Source organism: Schistocerca serialis, chromosome 8 (genome assembly GCF_023864345.2).
Source record: "Schistocerca serialis cubense isolate TAMUIC-IGC-003099 chromosome 8, iqSchSeri2.2, whole genome shotgun sequence".
NCBI lineage: Eukaryota > Metazoa > Arthropoda > Insecta > Orthoptera > Acrididae > Schistocerca > Schistocerca serialis.
Window position 1 is genome coordinate 300,332,854 of NC_064645.1, and position 24,240 is coordinate 300,357,093.

The window sequence follows — 24,240 nt, forward strand, 5'->3', positions numbered from 1 at the left end:
CTTGTTGTATCTCATTTACTGGTGGCCAAGGTAAAGCAGCTAGTAAAGGCTCACCTATAATTCGTTTGCCTAAAATTTCTATAGGTGATAATCCCGTCGTTAGGTGAGGCAATTCATTTAATATCTTTTCGAATTCAGGCATTAGTTTGGCCCACCGAGTATGTTTATGTGCACAATAAGTTCTACATAATCGTCCTAATTCTTTCATGACTCTTTCTACTAAATTACTTTGAGGGTGATATTTCGAAATTAAGATATGTTTGATTCCATATTGTCTTATCATATCTTGAAATCTTTGACTAATAAAGGCACTACCGTTGTCAGACATAAGTCGTTTAGGAATGCCCCAGTTAACAAAGTAATTTCGGGTGAGGCAGCGTATAACGCTTGCTGTATTCGCTCGTTTCAAAGTATACAGTTTCACATGTTTGGACCAACATTCCATTACAACAAACACATATGTTAATCCTCCTGAACTCCGAGGCAGAGGGCCGAAAAAATCTAATGATAGTAGATCCCACAAACCTCGAGGAATTACAGCATATAATTTATAACGCTTGGATTTGTTATTAACTTTAACCTTTTGACAGGTTTCACAAGCCCTAATAATACTTCTCACAATACGTGACATATTTTTGAAATAATAATACTTCATTAGATGTTTAATACATTTATGAATTCCAAAATGCCCGTAACCTTCATGAATATAAGTAATTAACTCGTCCACAACAGTTTTCGGAATGCAGATTTTCCATCTCTGGTGTTCCCTCTGTGCTTTCCAATACAACAAGTCGTTAAAATATAACCACACACCCCGGGTGTTAACTGTTTCGTCCCCATTATTAAGGTTTTGTATAATTCGTAGAATAACATTTTTCTTTCCTTTATGTAATACGGTAACCTACTACTTAGGACTCGTATTAGATGACTTTCAATTAATTTAGCACGGTTTAAATTCCATTCAAAATAATTCCTATAACCTCTCCACCGTTTAGAATATGGAGGAGGGGCTAACAACTCTAAAGTGTTGTTGTTTTCGTCTTGACCAATAATTTTGTTTAAACTGCTTAACAAAATCATCCCAATCCCTGAATTCATTTCTATGCAGTACTGCCCATTCCGCAGCTTCTGCTTCTAAATGTCCTATTACAAATTGAATGCGTTTTTCACTACTCCATTTAGAAGATAATGATATTTCAAAAGCTTTTATAAAGATTATAGGATGAAGTTCGCCTCCTGGTTTGAATACAGGAAATCGACTTGCTACATTTGAATTTGTCGTTATGTCATCCAGACATTCTGCGAGAGAAATAGTCGGATTTTGTTTAGATTGCAGAGACGGAGTTGCATCGGATTGGCTTGCCGTGATTGCTTTATTCATATTGTTGTCGTCCGTGCTAGCAAATTCGATGCGACTGTTGTCTCTGATTACGTTATTACCTCTGCTACCTGAAATGTTCTCGTTATTATCTAATTCCGATAACCGTTTAGTAATTTCCTGTATCCGCATTTCTGTATTGGATACGCGATTAGCTAATATCGATTCTTCACTGTGCTCACGATGTGAACGCTCTGTACCTTCATCAATGTTATTATCTTTGGCAGTCTCAAGGTTACTGCATATTTCAGTAATTAAAGATTTCATGTTTTCGATTTCAGTATGGTCCTTTTCTACTTGATGAGTTAATGTCTCTAATTCTACATTATCTATTGAAGAAATCTCTACAGGTTTGGTAGAGACCTCTTTAATAGATTCCAATAATTCTCTACGAACAGTTTCCGTTTGCATAGAAGGTTCATCTCGTAACATGTTATTATTTTTCTGTATTTTATTTACAACTAAGATATTGACACTATCTAGTCTGTCGGTTAAGTCAGTAATATCGTGTCGCATGCGAGCTTTTTCCTCGCGCGATTCCTGGATATATTCTTCTAACCTTTTACAATTATCAGCAATCTTATTACTAAGTCCTACTAATTTTTCCTGCATTTCAACTTTAGAAGACTCTATTTTATCACTTAATTCTCGACTGGTTTCATTAAGATATTCCTGCAACCTGTCTGTTGATTTTGTTAGCTCCCCTTTAAGTCTAGCAGTAGATTCCTCGTTAGACTGTTTTAATTCCTGTTTTAGTTCCTGTTTCAATCTAGCAGTAGATTCCTCATTAGACTGTTTTAATTCCTGTTTTAGTTCCTGTTTCAATCTAGCAGTAGATTCCTCATTAGACTGTTTTAATCTAGCCATAGATTCTTCGTTAGACTGTTTTAATTCCTCTTTTAATCTAGCAGTAGATTCTTCGTTAGACTGTTTTAATTCAGCTAGGAAATCCCCGTTAGATTGTTTTAATTTAGCTATCGCCCTAAAAAGGGATCTCATGCTCCTATCGGACATAGATTGCTCTTCGTCTGACATTTCACTTCCCGACATTATTGTAAGATATTAACTATTTACGCACGCAGACTTGTAATCAACAATCCCATAAAAGCACACTCCCTATATACAACACTCCACTTCCAACTTGAAACAAACTCACCGGACACTTAATATTGTAATTTGTAGTTCTCGATGATCAGTGTGCTGCTATGGGCTGCAGATGTAACAGCCGTCGATGCAGCCGCTGAGATGCTGCGACCCCGTTTCCGCAACCGGCAGGACGCTGAGTCGAACACCGGAAACGTCGCTGGCTGCAACCACGCCCGGCACCGCCGTAGACAGGCGAAGCCCTCAGCAACACCTCTAATATCAGCCGGAGGAACGCCCCGCAGCTGACGTACTGGGCCTATTAGTTTAGGGAGAAAAAAGGTTGTCGGGGTTTGCAGCGTTCAGCTGCTGCCCAACAGACGCGCCTTCTCGTGGAACAACTGCGTGACCGTACTGCTTGGCTGCACTCCGTCAGATGCCCACACCCGCGAAGTCGCCGCTGGCTGGTGAAGGCTCCACGAAAACTCGCGTTGACTTCGGAAGGACTCTTGATGTTTCGTTTCGTACCTGTGTGCCTTAGTTGCACACAAGTCCTGTTTCTAAGGTCACCACGGTGTAGTGTAACGACGTATTTAGTTTTCGTTTGATATATGTATGACCATGTGCAGACTTCGTCACCTACGTCGGTTACAACCCACTTCAAAAATGATTCATATTCTTTTTAAATTGTCATAGAATGGTTCTTGAACGAAACTGTAAAACATCAGTTGAGTCGTGTACAGAGAATTACGTCACTTGGGCCAATTGGTTTTCGTACCTTTTTCGAATTTAAATTTCGTTTGTTTCTCCTCAGAAATTATATTGACACACGTTATCTTGATCTAATCGATATCAGAATCACACATTAAATAAACTTTTGAGATTCAAAGTTTCGGCCAACGCTGTCTGAATCAATAATCTTGTCAAATATATTATTAATCCGTTCACATAACTCTTCATAAATAAATCTTCAAGACACGTGTTTCACCTTTAGTAACATACACTATTTTATTAGCTTCCTACACATACAGATGTGAACTTGAGCGTTGACAGACAGTGACTAACATTTCAATAAGACTAAGCTCATTATGACGTCATTGTTGTACAAAAAGAGTATAAAAATTCATTTTTAATTTTTAGAAACACGACGCAACAACTCGGTTCCAGGATCTTCTGTTGCTCCTTGGCTGTCGACCCGCGACGTATAGCGGCCAGCAATTTCCTCTCTGGTCGCGGCAACGAAGATGCTGTCCCCGTTCGTTGCGCCGATCTCTCCGTACATGAAACACATAAAAAAAATACAAAACTTTTAGATAATTCACATTTATTACAAATAATAAGAAAACACATAAACAAAAACTAAATTAAACTTATAGTCACCTGCAAACTGGGCTGACTTGGTGGATGGGTGACGTTTAATTTCGTCCCACTACATCGCATGTTCGAATCCTTCCTGGGGCATGGATGTGTGTGATGTCCTGAGGTTAGTTAGGTTTAAGTAGTTCTAAATTCTAGGGGACTGATGACCTCAGACGTTAAATCCCATAGTGCTCAGAGCCATTTGATTTTTGACGAGAGAGAGAGAGAGAGAGAGAGAGGTGTAGGCCCAAACAAATACTGCTCATTCCGTTTTCCATACGACACCTATTGTCGACAGGAAGCGTCGGTTATTTGCTTGTGAAAGACAAAACAGACAAAATGTTTCTTTTTTTTTTGGGCACAACTGTTGGAGTAATGGCCCTTCTCTGTGTCTTAATTTCCCTGTTAATAAACGAATTTCGCACTAATACTAATCTGAAACCACTCTGTCAAAATGCCTTGTAAACTTCTGCTTTAAAAATAATTTTGCTTGTAAGGGGAAAGAAACCGACTCTTTCTGTCGAAATCGGGAGTTATATAAAAAACGTGATGAGCTGTATTTCTAACATATACATATTCGTCAAAACTGGTATCTACAACATCACTGTGGGATCTTGAAGTAAGTTCTCCATCACTATTTCCATGAATAAACAGTTACAAAACACCTATCGCTAAAAAATACCATCCCTGACACATAGATATCACTGCATTTTAGGCCTGCACAAATTAAATATTTCCAAATCTAAATTGTTCTGTAACAGTAGCCAGGTATCACAATGTTTAAAATGTGTGCAGAAATATGTCAGCAACACACTATCTATGTCAAATTTATTTCCCCGCGTTGTCAAAAATTGTCTGAACAACAACAACATCAACAACAACAAATGGTTCAAATGGCTCTGAGCACTATGGGACTTAACATCTGAGGTCATCAGTCCCCTAGAACTTGTCTGGGAACATGAAGCCCAAAAACGGCAGCATATGGCCTCCAAGTAGCCGAAATCATCCGTTTCAGTCACTGATCGTTTCAGTTGGACCAGAGGACCCAGACCATTCCACTTAATCACAGTTCACACCATTACAGAGCCACCGCCAGCTTTACATACGGCCGTGGTAACAACTTTCGTCAGTGGCGTCGTGCAGTCTGCACCACACTAGAACAGTACCACCAGCTCTTATCAATTGAAATCGGGACTCATCTGACCTGACCACTGTTTTCGTCGCCTAGGGTTCAACCGATATGGTCACGAGCCCAGGAAAGGCACTGCAGATGATGTCGCGCTGTTACTTCACACACTCACTTCTGCCGCCTGCAACCATAGCGAATTAACGCCAGATTTCCCCGCACTGTCGTAAAGGATACGTTCGTCGTAGTTCAACATTGATATCTGCCTTGATTGAAAGCAGTGCTGCTCTTCTGTTAGCACGGACAACTCTATGGCAACAGCGCTGCTCTAGAGCATTAAGTAGAGGTCGTCGGCCACTGTGTTGTCCGTCGTGGTTGGTAATGCCTGAAATTTTATACTCTTTGTACATTCTTGGCACTGTGAATCTCGGAATTCGCAAACGATTCCCGAATTCGATGGAACAGCCATGCCTTCGCCACTACCACCTGTCGTATCAAATTGTTTCATGGAGGGTTTCGAAGAAGGAGCGTTGAATAGTACCCTATTCTGCACGTGCTACCTTTTTAAACAAGTTCAAATTGGCAAAACGGTTTTATTCAGGCCCCTTGGCAATGAAGTGCTTCAGTAGTTCATTAACCATATGAACTGTACGCATCCCAACGGAAGAATTACTGTGAAGTCAGAGAAATACAGGAAGCTGCATTTCATAAATGTGTTGGTTGAACATAGAACATATGGACGATTCGTCTTTTCTATGCATCGAAAACCAGCATACACCAGCCTCCATCTCAATTAGCGTAGCTTTCACCATCTAGCTCAGAAGGGGGCTACGCTAAACATCCTACTTCTCAGAGCCAGGGCTGTTAACAGAGAAGGAGCACCTCCGCTCCAAAGAGATACATTTAACGACAATGTTAAGAATGAATGGGTATTCATTCCCTGATATTAGGTCAACAATGTGGGGAAAACCAAGACACAGCGCCTTCAATTCTGCTGTTAAATAACTACTCAGATAGGTACATCCTAAAGCGACAAGGAATCAGACTGGTGCTTCGGCAACCAAGGAGAATTAAGGAGATGTTGCTACATACAGAGATAATCTCGGCCTGCGAGTGCACGAGATTTATAATATTTCTTGCGAGTGTGGCTGGCTTTAAGTATGTCCAGGTATACATTCTACTGCCGATCGCTATCTGGAATTCAACATCAACGAAAGTGAAATAAACACAAGGTTATGTTTAATCATACTGGAACTCTGGCCCATGCTCCGAACTATTGAGATTCTTTGATTACAGACTCAATGAAAACTTAACTTTTTGATAAGAACTTCAGTGGACACCACCTGTACACTTAACAGTTTATGAAAGCGTATACATTATAAACAAAGAGATTAGTGGAAGGCCTATCAGTGGGCGCCATTTCTGTGAACTCGTCATGACATAATCCATCCAATCACAAGCCATTTTTCGGGCATAAAAGTGGGAGCCTCGCCAGTTTGACGACATACAGATATAGCCCATGACGACGATGATCCAAGCAGCCATCGAAAATTTGGGATTTCATCCGAATATCAAGCAACAAGTTTACAAAAAAAATGTGTTATCCAAGTCTCCTGACAGTGCCATAGCCTCTTCTCTCCACGCTGAGATGACGTCCCCATCATTTCGCCTTTCATCCTCCTTCCTTTATTGGGCTTGGGCCCTCCTTGCAGATGGTGACTGGTCTGCAATAAAGGAGTGTTATGCCACATCTGTCACAGATGATGGAAGGTGTTCAACATTGCCGATTATTAATTAGGTTTATAGTGGGTATCAGTTCGCTTGCATCAATATTTTTATTTTTTATATACACCTGAGTTTGGGTGCACAGACTGAAACTTTTCACTTTTTATATGTCATGCGGCAGAAACCGCAAATAATTTAGCCTGACATTGTCGAGTCTTGAAAGTGGGCAGCCCAATATGACTGTCGAGTTCATTTTACCCGAGCTAACTTGTTTCGGGTACATGTTTTAGAGAAAACGATTGGCTGTCCCCCCCCTTCCCCCCCCCCCCCCTAGGCTTCCAGCCAGCCTACTTGTCAACGTATTAGACAAGAAAACAGTCAGCAAAGTGAATACAAAAAAAAAAAAATAACGTAAAACAGAATCACATGTCGGGTGGTTATCATAAAAAATTTAACTTGTTATAACACGAAACTAATTACCGTATGAGAACCAGACTTGGTAGCATTAATGTCAAGCACACGGGGAAGAGGAATAATGCAGCATCATTTCAATTGAAACACCTGTCATGTGCTGCAGCGGTACATCATACCCTTACTGCTGCAAAAGGGACTCAATATAGCGCCCATCAGTGTCCAGAAGAGTCTGAAGAACAAATCATGTCTCGTAGGTATACTGGCTACCTCTTCATATGAAACTTCCTGGCAGATTAAAACTGTGTGCCCGACCGAGACTCGAACTCGGGAACTCGGGACCTTTGCCTTCCTCGCGAGAGGCAAAGGTCCCGAGTTCCAGTCTCGGTCGGGCTCACAGTTTTAATCTGCATGGAAGTTTCATATCAGCGCACACGCCGCTAAAGATCAGCATAGTGCGAATATACCGCTGGTAAACATTGTCCTTCAGGTAGCCCCATAAAAAGAAACCACAGGGAGTAAGATCAGGTGATCGTGTCGGCCAAGCAATTGGAAACGATCGGCTGATAATTCGATCGTTTCCTAATGTGTTTCGGAGATGCAGGTGAACACGGGCGATATGCCGTGGGGCCCCATATGGAGTGAAAACTGTTGAGTTCAATGCGTCTCTGTCCTGCAGGGCTGGTATGACACACTGGCGAAGCATATCGCAGTGAGGCTGGCCAGTCACACTGCACGTCTATGGTCTTTGAGCACCAACCTGTTCAAAAAAGAAAGGGCCAATGATGAACGTAGCCGTGAAGCCATACCATACGGTTACACATTCACCACACACAGGAACCTCTTGCACAGTGATTGGGGCTGAAGATCCCCACACTCGGCAGTTCTGTGTGTTGACGTCGTCCGTCAGAGGAAAATCAGCTTCGTCTGTTCATAGGACTATCCAGGGCCAGCCTTCGTCAACTTCAATCCTTGCGAGAAAGAGGAGAGCGAAGTCCACACGCCGTTGAGAATTCTTGTGGTGCAAGCTGCTTTACGACGCGGATCTTGTATAGCTACCATTTCAGAATGGTTCGATGCACCTTCCGTACGGTGGACCACGGGATGTTCAACTATCGTAACACAGCACGCGCACTGCCTGAGTATCGGCAGTTGCGCGCAACGTTGTTTGCCATAGCAACAGAGATTTCATCAACCACCTGTGGTGCAACCGGTCGCCAGCCTCTTCCCGGAGCGACGCTCAGTTCTTCAGGTGATTCGAACTTCTTCATCACGCTCCGCACAGCTCGTGGAGAATGAGGAACCTTCCGTAATCCTTCCAGAGTTAATGTTGTTTTGATAACAGAGCTTCACCAATAATGCCCAGCTCCTTTTGTTCAAGCTTTTGTTGACACATCAACTTATTCATAGCGACTGTTCAGATGTGTGAGACTATGATTCACGATCACTGATCACGGAACCTGGTGGCCGTAGTTGGAAGCGGACAGTGGCGCTGTGACTCGTGGAAATCATGCACCCCATATTCTGGACATTAAAGCTACCAAGACTGGTTCTCGTACGGTAGTTAGTTTCCATGTTATAATGTGTTAAACAGGGAAAGTTTAAATATAACCTTCCGATATATGTCATGAATAAGGTACTACATATACTACGTAATTATCCAATATATTTAACAATATCTTAAAATGTTACAGGAATTTTTGTTTACCAATAGCATTTAAGTGATTTAAAGGTCGGAGAAAAGTGGCAAGTTGGAAACCATTCTTTTACTAGGCATGGAGATCCGATAAGATTTCAGATGCCATAGTAAGACAGAGATTCCCAGTTCAGGAATTGGATTGTAAGGTGAACACAGGGGCAGATACAGGTTTCAGATTCATTGACGAAGAGTGGGCTGTAGAGAATCGTCAAGAAGAGACTGTAAACAATTTGACAAGCCCTACCTGAATTGGAAGTTCATTTGAGAACAAATGGAAATCTCTAAAAAGGGTATTCGCAAATACTGGATAGATTTCTGTAAAGAAGGTAACTACCAAGAAATAGTAGGATTCCTCGATAAATTTTGGGAGCTGGAAGAACGTATGTATACTATTCATCAGACATCCTTCATACATACACAATCAGAGATTTGCACAAATATATCAGTAACAACCGATTGTACTAAATTAATCCACACCCTTACATCTACGGATATCGCTCCATCTGCCACCATCAGCAGCCATTATGGTGGGACAAGGCCTGACAATGGTCTGAGGAAAAGTGCGAAACTGGTTGGTATGATGGAAAAAAAGCACTCCGTCGCCAGGCCACGAGTGACCTACCGGGACCATCCGACCTCCGTGTCATCCTCAGAGGAGGATGCGGATAGGAGGGGCGTGGGGTCAGCACACCGCTCTCCCGGTCGTTATGATGGTGTTCTTGACCGAAGCTGCTACTATTCGGTCGAGTAGTTCCTCAATTGGCATCACGAGGTTGAGTGCACCCCGAAAAATGGCAACAGCGCATGGAGGCTGATTGTCACCCATCCTAGTGCCGGCTACGCCTAACAGCGCTTAACTTCGGTGATCTCACGGGAGTCGGTGTATCCACTGCGGCAAGGCCGCGGCCATAAAAACCTGAAAACGCGATCGAAAATGTTTTTTATTTGATTTTTAGCATTTTGTACCGATTGCTGCTTTATTCCAGATAAAAAATGCTTTCTAAAATTATATTCCACATCAGTAGCCACAGGTGTTTATTCCAACTGAGTGAGGTAGATTCCCATTAAGAGTAAGGCCATCAGGGTTGAAGGACCTTGATACGAATCCACATCAAACCATCCATATTTACAGAATGCGTGGTTTCCTTAAATCATTTCTCATATTATGGCTCCTTCACCCAGACTGTAGCAAATTCCACCACGACTCGCTCCATGCATTCCTAAAACGATGCCGATGCATACACTCACACACACACACACACACACACACACACACACACACACACACACACATACTCTCGCACATATTCTTAGACAACAGATACATTCTTTTATCACTAACGGGGTAAAAGTCGCTATTACATACGATAACTCTAGACATCCCTTCTTTCAACGCGTAATTTTTCTCAGAGCCATAGTCATACTGTATATACAGGGTGTTTCAAAAATGACCGGTATATTTGAAACGGCACTAAAAACTAAACGAGCAGCGATAGAAATACACCGTTTGTTGCAATACGCTTGGGACAACAGTACATTTTCAGGCAGACAAACTTTCGAAATTACAGTAGTTACAATTTTCAACAACAGATGGCGCTGCAAGTGATGTGAAAGATATACAAGACAACGCAGTCTGTGGGTGCGCCATTCTGTACGTCGTCTTTCTGCTGTAAGCGTGTGCTGTTCACAACGTGCAAGTGTGCTGTAGACAACATCGTTTATTCCTTAGAACAGAGGATTTTTCTGGTGTTGGAATTCCACCGCCTAGAACACAGTGTTGTTGCAACAAGACGAAATTTTCAACGGAGGTTTAATGTAACCAAAGGACCGAAAAGCGATACAATAAAGGATCTGTTTGAAAAATTTCAACGGACTGGGAACGTGACGGATGAACGTGCTGGAAAGGTAGGGCGACCGCGTACGGCAACCACAGAGGGCAACACGCAGCTAGTGCAGCAGGTGATCCAACAGCGGCCTCGGGTTTCCGTTCGCCGTGTTGCAGCTGCGGTCCAAATGACTCCAACGTCCACGTATCGTCTCATGCGCCAGAGTTTACACCTCTATCCATACAAAATTCAAATGCGGCAGCCCCTCAGCGCCGCTACCATTGCTGCACGAGAGACATTCGCTAACGATATAGTGCACAGGATTGATGACGGCGATATGCATGTGGGCAGTATTTGGTTTACTGACGAAGCTTATTTTTACCTGGACGGCTTCGTCAATAAACAGAGCTGGCGCATATGGGGAACCGAAAAGCCCCATGTTGCAATCCCATCGTCCCTGCATCCTAAAAAAGTACTGGTCTGGGCCGCCATTTCTTCCAAAGGAATCATTGGCCAATTTTTCAGATCCGAAACGATTACTGCATCACGCTATCTGGACATTCTTCGTGAATTTGTGGCGGTATAAACTGCCTTAGACGACACTGCGAACACCTCGTGGTTTATGCAGGATGGTGCCCGGCCACATGACACGGCCGACGTCTTTAATTTCCTGAATGAATATTTCGATGATCGTGTGATTGCTTTGGGCTATCCGAAACATACAGGAGGCGGCGTGGATTGGCCTCCCTATTCGCCAGACATGAACCCCTGTGACTTCTTTCTGTGGGGACACTTGAAAGACCAGGTGTACCGCCAGAATCCAGAAACAATTGAACAGCTGAAGCAGTACATCTCATCTGCATGTGAAGCCATTCCGCCAGACACGTTGTCAAAGGTTTCGGGTAATTTCATTCAGAGACTACACCATATTATTGCTACGCATGGTGGATATGTGGAAAATATTGTACTATAGAGTTTCCCAGACCGCAGCGCCATCTGCTGTTGAAAATTGTAACTACTGTAATTTCGAAAGTTTGTCTGCCTGAAAATGTACTGTTGTCCCAAGCATATTGCAACAAACGGTGTATTTCTATCGCTGCTCGTTTAGTTTTTATTGCCGTTTCAAATATGCCGGTCATTTTGAAACACCCTGTATTTATTTATTTGTCAGGTTCCCCAGTAACATACGAGCCAAACCTACCCGATCAAAGAGCGAATCAGTCAATAGTTTATACATTGCTGATTATAAAATTTAGTAACACAACACGAAATAAGTCACAGAGTGTACGAATAAGCAACACATTACTGCGAGGAATTCATGTGCAGAATGGAAAAGTCTGCCGCTAGGAAATATTTCGACTTGGGAAGTACAACTTTGGGTTTGACAATCCTTTCAGCGCTACAAAAATCCTAACGAAATGAAACCTCTTGAATAGTGCACACATTTCTGTATGATGCTTCATTTTTCCCTGTAGCGTTTACGAAATCAATGTTGCTGTTTCTTATGGTTGTAAGGAGCAAATTATGTTATAAAATACATGTACTAGGATGGCGGAGTTCGAATTAGGAGATACCGGTATAACGGCGTACACGAACTTCTTGAACTGAAGCTTCAGGTCATTCCCACTACCCGTAATTTTATTCAATGCACAGATGTGCCGCAAAAACAAAACCATCACACCTTATAATACAGCGACAGTATGGAAAGTGAAAAATTTTTTGTGTTTCTATGCCACTATGGAGATCATTAAAAAACGTAGAGGGGACCAAGAGATGAATACGCTAAGCAGATTCAGAAGGATGTAGGCTGCAGTACGTACTGGGAGATGAAGAAGCTTGCACAGGATAGAGTAGCATGGAGAGCTGCATCAAACCAGTCTCAGGACTGAAGACCACAACAACAACAACATGGAGATCATTGTTATAATGAAAATGGCAGCATACATTTTCTGTACAAGACCTTGAACGTGATTTTTCCAAGCACGTTTTTCATCTATCCTCAGACCTAGGAGATTGAAATTGTCGACTTCACTGACCGTTTGGCCACCTGGGACAATACCATTCTGTTCTTACAGTGAGGTCAATGTCGGAAACCGTATGTATTGCGTTTTGTAGCCGTTACTCATGTTTTCGTCCTCAGTGACACGTACTAATGTTAAGTTCCACGCCTTTCACAATAACAGAGAGCGTATTTTTGAGCGGTCTGCCGTACTTAGTGGCAAAACAAGGGAACCAGAAGGCAGAACTGAGGTTTTCACATACATCATCACTTTACTTGACTCAGGACAGAATGTAATCTCTTCACAGTTTCTTGACACTTGATGAGAACTTTGTGTTTTCTAATTGTCAGATATGAAGTGAATAATTATTAAACGTTTCTTCTCTCTTCAACAATTGCAAAGTATTGTATGGTATACACAATAAAGTAAAATGCCTACTCTCCTCAACCTATCGTTTAATGTCTCAGATATAAGACAATATATATTCCATTTTCTCTGGAAACACTTATTCTGGGACAAAACTGCGTGTCTGACACCAATATATGTGTTCCGATTGGTTCAAATAGCTCTGAGCACTATGTGACTTAACATCTGAGGTCATCAGTCCCCTAGAACATAGAACTACGTAAACCTAACTAACTTAAGGACATCACACACATCCATGCCCGATGGGGGATTCGAACCTGCGAGCGTAGCGGCTGCGTGGTTCCAGACTGAAGCGCCTAGAACCACTCGGCCACAACGGCCGGGATGTGTTCTGAGATGAGCCACTACGCACCTGAAAAACATTTGAAGAAACTGGTAGCATAGAAATTGTTCCTAATTATTTATATAATTTCCTTCACACATATTCCAAGCGGTTTCACTACCAAGGATTTAAATCTGTCACACTGATCAGGTGACTGAGTACAGAATTATCCTGTTTACTTGAAATTACATCACACTTATAAGGGATTTATCTTCTTAGTTATTTAATAATTGATTCAGTTTCATCTTTGCTTTCTTCTATATGTAATACAGTTGTCTTCGGGTACCAGCTTTCAGGAAATCAGTATATTTATTTACCTGTACCAACAAGAATTCGATTGAACTTATCGACCATTGACAACGAGTGATCATTAAAAATTTTGTATATTTCTTGTCGATCACTAATACATTAACCCTGACAAAAGGGAGGTGCAAAATATTGAGCAGCAACATTATTCCATGATACCGCTTTCAAAAATGAGAATATAGTTTTAATTTTATTCTGAGGGGTTCTAAGCTCCCTACTAGGAAATTTTATTACTTTGCCGAAATCGGACTGTGTAATTAGTAACAGCTGTAATACGCGTTGCTCGTATTAGTTTTTTATTGAATTATGGCCATTTGTCCAAAGCAGTACGACCACAATTAAAGTCATTATTATTGCGTGTACCATGACCGACTGTGAATATTACTTGGCCACTGCGAATTTTTAATTTTCCATTACACTGTTGAAAGGATAATTCTTTCATTATTCGTAAGTCAGTTACCAGCGTTTGTTCTCCCACCTCGTTATATCTACTTCAATATCTTTAATGATACGAGGCGCCTCACGTCCATACTACAAGTCCCAACTTAACAGACCCCACTCTCTGCTTTAGACAATGGCTACCACCTGCCGTCGCCAACCCACGTTGGAAGGGAAACTGATCAGCCTATAGTTAGGATGAGCTGCACAACATTTTGGTACAATTCATTGTTTTAGCCTGTCTAAAGATAATCTTGAGTCTTTTAGACAATGCCTATCACCCATACGCGTCGTGATGTTATCTGAAGAGAACCTACCTTGGAGGGCAAAACTAAATAGCCCCTAGTTATATTAAGCCCTACACTACCAAGCTGTATTATCTTGGTATAATTCATCGTTTTAGCCTGTCTGAAGACACACTTGAACACTTTTCATTATTGCCTGCAGTGAAATTCCTTTAATGTAACGTATCATAGCTCAGAAGCGTTATAATGCCCTACAACAGCGGCAGCTGTTGACGCTTCTGCTTGGTACAGAACGCAGTACATTTGTCTGCCTGCAGGTGAGCCAGGACTTCGCCGACTTCGTGACTTGGGAGGACGTTCCCGTGATGCGCAGGCGGTGCCGCACGGTGCGTCGAATATCGCTGACCTACATGTGCTTCGGCTTGTCCAACTGCGCATATTTTCTTAGCTTACCCTCTAGCCCCGACGGTCTGCCCTACGTTCTGGTTCTGCCCTTCGACGCGACGAAGCCTGCAAGTCACACCATCGCTTGGCTCTACTGCATGATTGTGACTGTACACACCGTGATCATGACCATAGCGATCAACTCTTTCAACATCAGCGTCATCACGCAGCTATGTATACAACTCACACAGCTTAACAAGAAAATAGTCAATCTCAACAAAGACATGCCTGAGGAGCCTGGACAATCTGGGAAAAAACCTGCCCAACGTGACCTTTACTGCCGACTGAAACAGTGCATCCTTCACCATCAAGCTATTATCAAGTAAGACTATAAACATCTAGCCACAATGTCAATGCTTGTGTAAAACATGAGATGCACTCTAGTTAGTCTTCTATATATAAGTGAAGGGGTGACTTATCTATCAGATATCTATCAGGTAATACAACTTTGAACATGACTGACGTCTGCAGCAACCGTATACACAAATACAGACAGGCAGAGCATTCAACGTAAGACACAAAGAACATCTTTTAGGCAAAAAAGCCACTAATGTGCACAATTCAACTTTTCATAACAGGGCATAACCCCAAAGAATTAAACGAAATTAAAGTTTAGCATAGAGAAAAGAAAGGGAGAAAACTTGATGTCTTGGAAGAACTTGATATTTTCAAGCACACACCAAATAAAGATGACATGTTGAATGAACAAGTAGGCGTACAGTTGAAAAATAGATATATCTTTAATGCTTTTAAGCCAGTGCTCTCAGTTTTATGATACTTATAATCTAGGTTCTCTCCTCCTTTTCAGAAACATTATTTTACGTTTGTTACGTTACGCTCATTACTAACACACCAGATGACCTCTGTGCCATAGTTCTGCAAGCATTCTTTTCAAATTTTGTGTCATATAATGAACTGATGTTCTTCATTACATATGTAATTCCAGTCGTATTTAACTCTGGTTCTATCTGTGCTAGTAAAACGGAGCGAACTTTCTACTATTTTATCCCGTTTGAAGCTCACTTATAAATGTTACTCAATAATTTGTAAATTTAATTTTTGTTTAAAGCTATATTCGCTATACGTATGATTTACTTCAGAAAATGAGTAATATACAAAATTGTTTTGCTCACGTTACTAGTGGCCCGCTTGTGGCGCGCCCTACATTACGTTTACTTGGTAGCGTGTCTAGTTGCCACACAGTCAGTCTCCTCACACCACACTGGTGTTACTTATGTTTTAATCCTTGATTTTTTGTAGAACACTATGTGTTATATTTTAATGTATGACTCGAGCAACTCAGCTTTTAAATCACTGTACATCTTTGACGATATGTTCTTCATGTAGGTACTATTTGTTTTACAGTCGTTTACATTAATGTAAAATTTTATTAGATAAGATATTCAATCTAACATACTCATTTTTAGTAATTACCTTACCTTCTGATGAAGTCACCCTTAGAGGTGACGAAACCTGGTCAAGGTATATAAAAAACCTATGCAACCGGTTGGCAGATTTTTACATAATTTTCAAATATCAGGTAATAGCCTATTTCAGGTTCCACTGAAGTGCAAATGTAAATTCGACTCTGGCTGAAATACAGATTCAGGCCCTTCCTCAGACTGTTGTAGATGGAGACCACGGCCCCTTCCTAAGCCATGCCCCTTTCTTGGAGGCAGACAAATCAGATTCTTTTACGACAACACATGCTGATTTAGATATCTGGACACATTCCAGTATTTTAGCGGCCTGTCAAGACCTTTCAATTGCTTCTTAAGACACGCACCTTGGCAAATTAGAGAGCTTTTAAGCCAACACACACACACACACACACACACACACACACACACACACACACATCAAAAGACAGTATTTTACCATTCGTTAAAAACGAAACATCCAATTAATATGTACTGGTATTTTGGAACCACCACCTTTGTTATAGCGCAGCCCTTCTCATTTCTTAACTGCTTATTAAGCCACACAGCGTCTGGTTCTCTGTACCAAAAATAGACCAATAAGAGAGCTAGTTAGCCAGCATACACATATTTAGCTTTTCAAATCACAGTACTTTACATAAGTCATGCACTTCATCCATCTCTTCTTTTCTTACCCCAAAAGGACCAATCAGAAGACTTCACGTCAAGTCTCACACATATGTAAGTCCGTCAATCACAGCCCAGTATTTTATATGCCATTAAAAGGAAACAGCCACTCACAGAACTTCCAACATCGAGGACCATTTCATTCTCATTTGTAACCGCATAAGATCTGCATCACTGAGAAATGAATATGGCAGGTAGAGGCAACAATATCAGTAAGATCCTTGTCAGCAGAACACACACATATTGGTCAGGTGCAGATTTCTCTGACTTGTGAGAAACACAGTACACACACACAATATTTATACCAACGCGATTTTCACATGAAAAATATCTGTCAAAATATATTGTGGGTGTAACCTACAGTATTTCCAGATATAAAATTCTGTATTATTAATAAAAATTGTCTAAAATTCATCAGGAACACGCACACACACACACACACACACACACACACACACACACACACACACATACACACACACACACACACAATATTTATCCCAATCATCACGTTATTATTTCCATGTCTAAAATGTCTGTCGAAATGCATGTGACACTACTGATCTAACTTACGGTTTACACTTAACTCTTTGTACCACACTTGGTGCAAGTCACAATAGTGCTCCCAATTACATATTTCTTCATCTAAATTGCTTGTATTTTTTTACTGCAAGTGAACAAAACCCAAGATATCTAAAATAACGTCTCAGCTACTCTACGAGTTCAATTAATGTGTAATTTAAAGGTTAACATATACTTCACACTTGAAACGTAAATGTGGACTCTCAAATGAACTATTAAAATGCCTTTGGTCCAAAATGAAACTGTCAGCAGCCTCTGTAGAGATACGTAGATTTGTTTTATAACAGTGAAAAACGCACATGGCGGATATGTTCTAACTGAAAATTAAAAAATGGAATCGCTTGCAAATCGACACTACTGATTTACCTATTAGTTGTAGCTTTGCTGAGCAACGAACAAAAATATGTCATTGTACCATATTTTAAACAAAACAAAAATTCTGTATATTATTTATCACAGTTTGTAAACATTTGTCGGATAACATTTCAAAACGCGGAACGAACCAATGATGTATCAGAAAAGTTAAAATTTCTGTCCTGGTCCTACATTTTAAAGAAACCACACATTTTATGTGTTATTTACCCAATTAAATAAATATTTATTTTATAACCATGCAAACCCATACTCCACTACTGCTCTTCCTACAGATTAAGATGTAGTTGGCGAGGAGTGACTTATGCTGTCACAGAGTGGTAACTACATGATATAATATGAGAAACAGGAGTTTCAACATTTGAATGCTACAAACATTCATACAGGTAATAAACTAGCATATCTTTCATCGATCCACTTTCAATTAAATTTGAAGCCAACAAAACGTTCAAGGATCTCCATGCTAGGGAAAAATTTTTATTGTGGGCATACAAAACGTTTGTGTTCATCTGCTAACTAAGCTAACATACTCTGTCTTGTACCACACTTAAAAAGAAGTCTGAATTCTTTATCAAATTTTGTAAATATTTGTTCCATAACTTTACAAAACATACTAGGCGTTACTGATCCAATTCACAGTTAAAACTGCACTTGTCGATAAGGGTAGTTTAATATCTTTATCAGACTTTAAACGAACCAAATATTGTCTGTATTTTTGTTTTTCTAATACAGTAAGATCTGTTCTATTGCGTTACAACAACATGTGCCACAAAGCTTACTTATAAAGGTCCCCAAGGAAGGCATGCCTTACGCTGTCGCACTGGTTTGTTTTAATTGTAGTGCAAAGACTGTATTGTACTCATCGATAATTGCAAAGTAGCCTATAAGTTACATCAGTTGCACCATGTCTGTTTTGATATTTTACAGAACAAATTATCACACGCTATGATACAAAATAAAAACAGTTTTTGACTTTCCTTAAAATGTGGTAAAAGGATAGAAATTGTATCACTGTCAAGTGCACCAAAACCGGTAAGTTAGATAAGTAGTGTCTATATAGGAGTCGCGAATTTTTTACGGTTACAGAACAATTAAGCTACAACGGTATTTGTTTGGAGCGCAAAGACCAAATTTTCGTGTGGAACCTTGTCCATCGATCTTGACCGAGCGGTGTCTGTGACGTTAACATAACGTATTTGGTGCTTTTCAATGCTATGACTGCGTATTACGAAAACGTACAGTTGAAGTGATAGCTACATCCAAGATCTTCTCACAATGAAGCAATTTCAGTACAGATTGTTTTCCTAAGGTTCAGAAAACGTAATGTCGCTGTAAGAAAGATTATTGTTTAGTAGCTATTTATGGAGTGTTGTACTGATAACATATTTAGATAATCATGATTCCACAATGACGATCAGGAAATATTGCAGTATACCTTGAAAGATCGTTTTTGCATACCAGCCAGCATATATATGTCCAAGATAAGTTGTAATTAAAGGAATCTGTATTAGCCTGTTGTTGTTGTTGTTGTGGTCTTGAGTCCTGAGACTGGTTTGATGCAGCTCTCCATGCTACTCTATCCTGTGCAAGCTTTTTCATCTCCCAGTACCTACTGCAACCTACATCCTTCTGAATCTGCTTAGTGTATTCATCTCTTGGTCTCCCTCTACGATTTTTACCCTCCACGCTGCCCTCCAATACTAAATTGGTGATCCCTTGATGCCTCAGAACATGTCCTACCAACCGATCCCTTCTTCTGGTCAAGTTGTGCCACAAACTTCTCTTCTCCCCAATCCTATTCAACACTTCCTCATTAGTTACGTGATCTACCCATCTAATCTTCAGCATTCTTCTGTAGCACCACATTTCGAAAGCTTCTATTCTCTTCTTGTCCAAACTATTTATCGTCCATGTTTCACTTCCATACATGGCTACACTCCATACGAATATTTTCAGAAATGACTTCCTGACACTTAAATCAATACTGGATGTTAACAAATTTCTCTTCTTCAGAAACGCTTTCCTTGCCATTGCCAGCCTACATTTTATATCCTCTCTACTTCGACCATCATCAGTTATTTTGCTCCCCAAATAGCAAAACTCCTTTACTACTTTAAGTGCCTCATTTCCTAATCTAATTCCCTCAGCATCACCCGACTTAATTAGACTACATTCCATTATCCTTGTTTTGCTTTTGTTGATATTCATCTTATATCCTCCTTTCAAGACACTGTCCATTCCATTCAACTGCTCTTCCAAGTCCTTTGCTGTCTCTGACAGAATTACAATGTCATCGGCGAACCTCAAAGTTTTTATTTCTTCTCCATGAATTTAAATACCTACTCCGAAATTTTCTTTTGTTTCCTTTACTGCTTGCTCAATATACAGATTGAACAACATCGGGGAGAGGCTACAACCCTGTCTTACTCCCTTCCCAACCACTGCTTCCCTTTCATGTCCCTCGACTCTTATAACTGCCATCTGGTTTCTGTACAAATTGTAAATAGCCTTTCGCTCCCTGTATTTTACCCCTGCCACCTTTAGAATTTGAAAGAGAGTATTCCAGTCAACATTGTCAAAAGCTTTCTCTAAGTCTACAAATGCCAGAAACGTAGGTTTGCCTTTCCTTAATCTTTCTTCTAAGATGAGTCGTAAGGTCAGTATTGCCTCACGTGTTCCAGTGTCTCTACGGAATCCAAACTGATCTTCCCCGAGGTTGGCCTCTACCAGTTTTTCCATTCTTCTGTAAAGAATTCGCGTTCGTATTTTGCAGCTGTGACTTATTAAGCTGATAGTTCGGTAATTTTCACATCTGTCAACACCTGCTTTCTTTGGGACTGCAATTATTATATTCTTCTTGAAGTCTGAGGGTATTTCGCCTGTTTCATACATCTTGCTCACCAGATGGTAGGGTTTTCTCAGGACTGGCTCTCCCACGGCCGTCAGTAGTTCCAATGGAACATTGTCTACTCCGGGGGCCTTGTTTCGACTCAGGTCTTTCAGTGCTCTGTCAAACTCTTCACGCAGTATCATATCTCCCATTTCATCTTCATCTACATCCTCTTCCATTTCCATAATATTGTCCTCAAGTACATCGCCCTTGTATAGACCCTCTATATACTCCTTCCACCTTTCTGCTTACCCTTCTTTGCTTAGAACTGGGTTCCCATCTGAGCTCTTGATATTCATACAAGTCGTTCTCTTATCTCCAAAGGTCTCTTTAATTTTCCTGTAGGCGGTATCTATCTTACCCCTAGTGAGATAGGCCTCTACATCCTTACATTTGTCCTCTAGCCATCCCTGCTTAGCCATTTTGCACTTCCTGTCGATCTCATTTTTGAGACGTTTGTATTCCTTTTTGCCTGTTTCACTTACTGCATTTTTATATGTTCTCCTTTCATCAATTAAATTCAATATTTCTTCTGTTACCCAAGGATTTCTACCAGCCCTCGTCTTTTTACCTACTTGATCCTCTGCTGCCTTCACTACTTCATCCCTCAAAGCTACCCATTCTTCTTCTACTGTATTTATTTCCCCCATTCCTGTCAATTGCTCCCTTATCCTCTCCCTGAATCTCTGTACAACCTCCGGTTCTTTTAGTTTATCGAGGTCCCATCTCCTTAAATTCCCACCTTTTTGCAGCTTCTTCAGTTTTAATCTACAGGTCATAACCAATAGATTGTGGTCAGAGTCCACATCTGCCCCTGGAAATGTCTTACAATTTAAAACCTGGTTCCTAAATCTCTGTCTTACCATTATATAATCTATCTGATACCTTTTAGTATCTCCAGGGTTCTTCCATGTATACAACCTTCTTTCATGATTCTTAAACCAAGTGTTAGTTAGGATTATGTTGTGCTCTGTGCAAAATTCTACCAGGCGGCTTCCTCTTTCATTTCTGTCCCCCAATCCATATTCACCTACTATGTTTCCTTCTCTCCCTTTTCCTACACTCGAATTCCAGTCACCCATGACTATTAAATTTTCGTCTCCCTTCACAATCTGAATAATTTCTTTTATTTCATCATACATTTCTTCAATTTCTTCGTCATCTGCAGAGCTAGTTGGCATATAAACTTGTACTGCTGTAGTAGGTGTGGGCTTCGTATCTATCTTGGCCACAATAATGCATTCACTATGCTGTTTGTAGTAGCTTACCCGCATTCCTATTTTCCTATTCATTATTAAACCTACTCCTGCATTACCCTTATTTGATTTTGTGTTTATAACCCTGTAGTCACCTGACCAGAAGTCTTGTTCCTCCTGCCACCGAACTTCACTAATTCCCACTATATCTAACTTCAACCTATCCATTTCCCTTTTTAAATTTTCTAACCTACCTGCCCGATTAAGGGATCTGACATTCCACGCTCCGATCCGTAGAACGCCGGTTTTCTTTCTCCTGATAACGACATCCTCTTGAGTAGTCCCCGCCCGGAGGTCCGAATGGGGGACTATTTTACCTCCGGAATATTTTACCCAAGAGGACGCCATCATCATATAATCATACAGTAAAGCTGCATGCCCTCGCGAAAAATTACGGCTGTAGTTTCCCCTTGCTTTCAGCCGTTCGCAGTACCAGCACAGCAAGGCCGTTTTGGTTATTATTATAATGCCAGATCAGTCGATTATCCAGACTGTTGCCCTTGCGACTACTGAAAAGGCTGCTGCCCCTCTTCAGGAACCACACGTTTGTCTGGCCGCTCAACAGATACCCCTCCGTTGTGGTTGCACCTACGGTACGGCTATCTGTATCGCTGAGGCACGCAAGCCTCCCCACCAACGGCAAGGTCCATGGTTCATGGGGGGATTAGCCTGTTAGTAACGTAAATAATATTTTTATTGGTATATTACTTTTTCCTCTTTAAAGTTATACTTAACCTATGGGAAAGTGTCAGATATTACTGCGCTGCAAGTGTGTACACTGCTATAAATCGATAATATAGCCAAATGAACATTGTGGCACACAGTATCAGGATCCACGTTGCCATTGTTGTCCAGTGCACCTTAATCTGTAAGTTGTATTGGCTGATACATTTGACATTTAATATGTGTAAATACTATACGTTACACCAGTATTGCCAATATCTTTATTTACGTTAGACTGACGTTGTAGTTATGGACATGACACTGTGGTACTATATGTAAACTAAATGTGTCTGTATGTGTTGTTGTGTGTTTCTGTGGGTGTCTTGCTGACTAAGCTTATGTAATTTAGGTAAGACATGTAAACGCTGTGTATTACACCAGTATTGACACTATCATCACGTATTTTTGCTGATGTGTGTGCACATATGTGTGCATGCATGTGTGTGTGTGTGTGTGTGTGTGTGTAACCTGTCACGTACATAACCTTGATAGATCCTTAACCTGTATTTGCGTGAAACTGACGCTACGACATACCCAGGTTTCATCAAACAGTGCTGCAAGGGAAGAAAGAATTGTAGCATCTGGTAAATGTTTGCTTCATGACAGCACGTTACGAAACACAGCTTTAACTACGTAATCTTCATGTGTTTGCAGAAACAGAAAATGTAGTATTAGTTTCTTTTGCTGCAGTGTTTCGATTTCCGTACTCGCAGATGCCGATTCTGAGATTTCAGATGGAGCATTAAAGCTACCTCAATTCACGGTCAACAGAAGTCAGAGACGACGTTGCTCCAGAGGAACCTGCACACAACATCGATTATTTTACGGCTGTAAAAATATTAACAGAAGCTTTTAGTATGACTGCACCTAACAACTGGTAAACTGCCGTATCTCCTGCCTGTTCCCTCGGAACCTGAGCACGATGATATACAGGATTTTTCATTGTGTAAGTGAAGGCATCCAACATGATTTAAGGGAGTGTTGATATTTCCGTCTTACGTCTTGTTCGAGTCTCAAACTTTTTTCGAATAGTACCTACACATGTGAGGCCGCTTTTCAATTGCTTCTTTGTGTAATCTAAAGCCTACAGTTTTCCGGTAGTATCACTCACAATATCGTCCATAGTGTTCGTAATGATAGTTAGCCTCCCCTGTAGCATGCACATACTCGTGAAAACAAGTTCTTAAGAAGGCAATAGGTCTGCATTGTAATTGAAGCATTTACAGACTGAAAAACGTTTCTATCAACTTTTGGATTTATTGCTCCTGAAATCGCCACAGTACCTTTCATATCACAGCCTTCAGTGCCACTTCGAGACAATATGTAACTGTTATATCTGTCGACTTCATTCTAGGTTGCAACATCTGTGGCCTTCAGTAGGCAGACCATTCGTGTCGTGACATCTAGAATTTTTTAATTCTGTATCAATAAAATTTATGTGACAGATATCCATTTTGTGTAAGGTTATTACGAATGTTAGGTCGTGTTTAAGCTTAATTATTTTTGTCATCGTAAAGAGACGGA